The following is a 5,000-nucleotide window of genomic DNA, read 5'->3' on the forward strand; positions in this document are numbered from 1 at the left end:
GATTGTCTGACACGTCCATGAAGTTCATTATTAAACTATTAAAACATCCTCTAATCCTGTCAGTAGAAATATATCACATCCAATAGAAAATGCAGCATATTATTATTTAATCATCGATCAATGAGTTTGTTTACATGCATTAGCAGATAACTCTAGCCATCCTGATTAGCGTATTAAGCTAATATCCCTCATCAGATAATAGCAGCTACCAATGATATCATATCTGTGTATTGTGAACTTGTCTTTATTCTAAACAGATAATTAGACAAAGATTAGAGAACGACTCAGCGTTATGCTACGTTCACACCAAACGCGGTTTCTGCGGCACAAGCGAACAGATTACATGCAAAGTCAATGGTTTAGACGCGCTGGGAGGCGAATTATTCGCCGGTGGGGCGGCGCGAACTGTTTCGCGCGTTGAACGCGAATGCTGCGGCAAGCGTGCTCCCGATTTTCGCGTTATTCGCCGTTCGCTTGAGTTGAAAATATTGAACTCTAGCGGCAGTTTCGCGTGACGCGCAGGCGCGAACGCCAATCAGAGTCCTTGTTGGCAATGACGTCAGGCAGGCAACACGGAAACCAGTATTTTCACCCGTTCAACCATTGAGGAGAAGCTAATCGTAGCGGTGTGTGACCACCGGGAGCTGTATGACACGGCCTGTTATTTTAACCAGGACCAGGAAGGATTTGGTGTGGAGGAGAATCAGCGAGGAGGTGGAGCAGCAGGTAAATGTTCTCTGTAGTTTTCATCTTTGAAAGTCGGCAGTGAGTGAGGATAGCATTAGCTAATGATAGCATTAGCCGCTAACACCAGCTATTTTCACTTATGGGTTATGAGAGGAAAAAAAAGTCAGTAGAACCGTGGTGGGTCAGCTGCAGGAACATCCAAACGGTGGAAATACCCTGTGGTCATGTCCTTCATCGACCCCTTTGTTTCACCGCGAGAGACAAGCAGCAACATGGGGCAGAGGGTTGAGGAAGACAGGACCACAGAGTATGGTCAACCATCAGAGACTGGAGGTTTGTTTATCAGTGCAGACATATAGAAATATATACCAGGTTAATATTCAGGCCTTTATGCATCACAGGGCTTCTTCTAGTGGGGGATCTAAATCTAGTATAGTGATTTAAAATCTATAGTAATGTGTTTCATATATTGTGTTTGCTGTCACTCAGAGGTAAACAATCAGATGAGTGATGGAGAAGGACAGGGAGGGGGAACAGATAGTGCTCAGGGAGCAGGAGAAGATGCTGATGATGGTGATGGTGCTACAGCAGCATCTCCTGCAGAAACAAGTGCAGCCAAACCATCTGATATGAACATGACAGAAGTTGTTTTGCATTCTGTTATAAATAAAATGTATCTATAAATGCTTGGTATATCAGTGATGACAATGTTGATCATTACCTCATTTAATGTTTAATTAAAATATATCTATGATCTTATTTAAGTAACAGTGACTTGATAAGCTATTTTATATATATATATATAATGTGTTTGTTTATTTTTAAGGAAAAAGAACAAAGAAGAGGCCCAGCCAAGGCTCTCCAAGAGAGGTGGAGCAGCTTATCCTACAGACCTTCAGGAGACCTCCTCCTCACCACCAGCTCTAACTGAGGATGAGATGTTTTTCAGAGACCTGCTTCCTATCCTGCAAAAAGTGTCACCAGAATTTAGGGAACGTTAAATTTCAAAGTTTTAAACTTCTTGATTATCATCCGGTAACACTAAATTTGGAATATTTTAATTAGGTTTTGGATTGGGCTGGATGGGCTGGGGTGGGTGGGACTCTTTGCATGGCAGGAACCACATTGTGAATAGTTGTTTATACTAGTTTGTTTATTATGTAAGTATTATAATATTGAAGTAAACAGTTTGTTTAAAATTGAGGTATTATAATGTTAATGTACATGGTGTTCTTTCAGAATTGTTGATTAAAAACACATTTTAAAGTGTACTTTTGCTTTCTTTTTAATTTCTATCAATGCATCTTAACAGCTATGTGTACACCACATCAAGGTTATATATTTTGTTCATACAAGAATATATAGTTTCCTCATATTGATTCTGTGTGAGACCTTTAATGCCTTAAATTAATTTCAGAGGTGAGGTTTCTGTGATTATTTCTTTCTGGTTAAAAATGAAGCTGACAGACGTTTCTCTCCCCATTCTTCCATATTTATTATACACATGTTAATACAGTAGGAAGTTTGCTCTATAGAAGTATGTGGTTGGCTCTTAAAATAGTCGTTTTGGGTGTGCTGGTGGAATATGTCTAGCCATGGAACGGCTCCTGCAGAGAAGTACGATGTGAAGACCTCTCGTCCATATCTGTTAGCTGTGGTCCTGAAGGAGTCACCTGTGGCCAGATACCTGCACAGTGAACAATATAGAAAAGCTCAGATCATTGATAATCAGATATGTATAATGTGGGTGTGTGTACGTGTGCATAAAAGGTGGAGAGATTAGAGAGAACAGGCCATATCTGCCAGATGACAATAATTAACAGTAGTAAATAAATAATTATTTATTAATAAGAGTTAAAAACAATAAATATTAATGAAACAAGCCTCATCTTCCAGAATAGGTCTCCAGAGGACAAAAAATAACAATAGTAAATAATTTATTATAATGATTAACTTTTATTTTAGTTGTAATATATTTATGATAAAAAACAATAATAAAGCAGGGATTAATATAGTATCTATCTTTATTGTGTATTTGAGAGATGTTTCTGATGAATCATGGCATCTTCGGTTGCTTATGAAACTTACCGGAGACAGACACACAGTCGTTCGCCTGCAGAGATGGAGCTCCGGTAGTTGGTATCCTGCAGGGACATCCGTGGGCCAATCCGACCCAGCAGGTCGTCGAATCGGGCGCTGGTCATCCACAGGTACCACTGGAAGCAGTCATCATCCAGCTGTAGCTTCTGAAGCAGGCAGTGAAGCTCACCGAGTTGGATGTGGCGCTGGTTAACCTGGTGAAGCCAGGAAAGCCGACGTTCCTTCCGAGGTTAGGAGCAGTGAATTAACGGAGGTCCTCCATAGTTGATGGTGGAAACAAACAGAGCCTGGTTGTCGCCGTTTGGGAGTCTGGTGGGCGGAGCTTCGCTTCAGACGCGAATGAAGCGAATAGGGAAACATTTTTTGATCCCGCGAATCCTGCGGAAGGTTTCGCGCGACAGACGCGAACGGTCCCGCAGAAACCGCGTTTGGTGTGAACGTAGCATTAGAGAACGCTATGACATCACTGAGTTCAAACACAGGAACATCAACGTATGGAAATAAAATACCTACTGTATCAGTTTCTTCATCCAAAAGTCTCACTTTAAATCTAAACAGTTACCAAGTAAAAATAGATTCATTTTATATTGAGATGTTCTTTGGTAATGATATTAAAATACATATATTTTTTATTAAAGTGAAAGTTGCTGTTGAACTGTGAGATTTGATGAATAAATAATAAAAGCAGAAATGAACCCCAACATCATGTATATTATAACCATATTATCTATAATGTATCATGTAAATTTTACTTTTTTATATTCATATATTATGTATTTAATATTGTATTATAACAACATTACATTTTTTTTGTTAAGTTATCCCAGCTTTATTATCCATCCATCCATCTTCATACCCGCTTATTCCCATTTATCAGGGTCGCGGGGGTCTGCTGGTGCCAATCTCCGGCTCTCATAGGGCGCTCGGCGGGGGTCCACCCTGGACAGGGCGCCAGTCCATCACAGACAGACAACCACTCACTCATTCACTCCTATGGGTAATTTAGAGACTCCAATCAACCATCCAGTCATGTTTTTGGATTGTGGGAGGAAGCCGGAGTACCCGGAGGAAACCCACGCAGCACGGGGAGAACATGCAAACTCCACACAGAAAGGACCCAAGTGTCCACCCCAGGGCTTGAACCCAGGACTTTCTTGCTGTGAGGCGGACGTGCTAACCACTAAGCCACCGTGCGCCCTGCAGCTTTATTATTATATTCTACTTTTTTCATTCATTTTCTTAAATCTATATATTTTGCAGCGACACTTTGGTTTCACATTACACGTGAATTATCGAGATCTGCTGAGTCATCACTGCTACAGATACACGTCACAGATGGAGGAGGTGGAGAATGATGGACAGAGGAGAACAGAGACGTTATGGAGACGTTACACATCCAGTGGAAACACGGTGTTAGCATCAAGCTAACAGCTACGTTTCCAGGAAGCTCAAACATCATCTATATAAATAATCAGAAAGTTAATGCATTCCTTCTAAAAATACAGATATTATGTCACACACACATTATAGAGTTGTTGGAATGTTCCTGCTGGTGTTCTCTAACCGTTTTTAAAGTTGTTTCTCTTGTGTTGTCCTTTCTTACCCTTTAAATATGTTCCTATGTAGAAAGTTTGCTGCTCCTCCTAAAGGAAAGTGTCTCCATCTCTTCTCAGAAACAACAGATTATCAGCTAATGTCTATTCTAAATGTGCTAAATAAATGCTCCTTAAAAGCTTGAAACACAGTATCTTTGACCTTTAATAAACACAATGTTCTGCCTTCAGGACAAACCAAACTCTGGATCTGAGAAGCAGTGATTTATTCTGGCATGGCTAACGTGACCCGTGCACTGGTGGAGGTCATCCGTGTTGTTAGTGTGAGAAAGCCTGGCCTTTGGGGGCGGAGCCCGACATGAAACATCACAAGCAATGAGTCTTTAGCTGTAGCCCCTCCCACATTGTCAGCATATACCCACAATGCACTTCTTCTGAGTTCTCAGGGCGTTTGTTTGTTTGTTTCTAAACTTCAATAGTTTCACAGCTACACAAAAAACTCACATGGTCAAAAGAATTATACAAGAGCGCATAAAGTAGGAATTTAACCTAGAATCAGTGATGGTCACTGCTGACTCAGCACTTTTCATGCTAGATCCAATGCTTTTAATTCAGTGCTGACCAATCAGAGTGTTTTTAGAGTCTGCTAAAACTAACTAT

The sequence above is a fragment of the Gouania willdenowi genome, chromosome 10 (genome assembly GCF_900634775.1).
Source record: "Gouania willdenowi chromosome 10, fGouWil2.1, whole genome shotgun sequence".
Classification (NCBI taxonomy): domain Eukaryota; kingdom Metazoa; phylum Chordata; class Actinopteri; order Blenniiformes; family Gobiesocidae; genus Gouania; species Gouania willdenowi.